General features: G+C 31.7%; 1 protein-coding gene across 2 annotated transcripts in view; it reads left to right on the plus strand.

Moving 5' to 3' along the window:
* LOC119586356 (monocarboxylate transporter 10-like) overlaps nucleotides 1-420 on the plus strand; it is a 49653-nt gene that overhangs the window by 36632 nt on the left and 12601 nt on the right. The window lies entirely within an intron of this gene.

The following is a 420-nucleotide window of genomic DNA, read 5'->3' on the forward strand; positions in this document are numbered from 1 at the left end:
TGTTGTAATTTTTTTATACATATGTTTTTCTACGTTGCATTTGTCTTCCTCTTAAGAGCAGTGATTTTCATCAGAGGTGAAAGCAGATTAGATTAAAGTAGGTTTACTTATCTAATTTCAGATAACTTTCGTATCAGCTATATTTATCGGAATAATAAAGCCTACAGCTTTTAAAAATAAACCTGGGATTTGTAGTTTTGTAATGCAACTGGATTCTTCTCCTTCTTCTAATCATCATCACATCCGATCTCTTTCTCATTCTCGTTAATACTTGACGTACACATGGTTATCAGATAAATGAATAAAACATATACATAATATGGAAATCAAAGACAATTAATTATTATCATTATTTCTCTTCGTTGATCTATCATTCCGTGGCCGTGTTTACTTCCCTTCCCTCCATTTTCCATCCAAACT

The sequence above is a fragment of the Penaeus monodon genome, chromosome 21, assembly GCF_015228065.2.
Source record: "Penaeus monodon isolate SGIC_2016 chromosome 21, NSTDA_Pmon_1, whole genome shotgun sequence".
Taxonomy (NCBI): Eukaryota; Metazoa; Arthropoda; class Malacostraca; order Decapoda; family Penaeidae; genus Penaeus; species Penaeus monodon.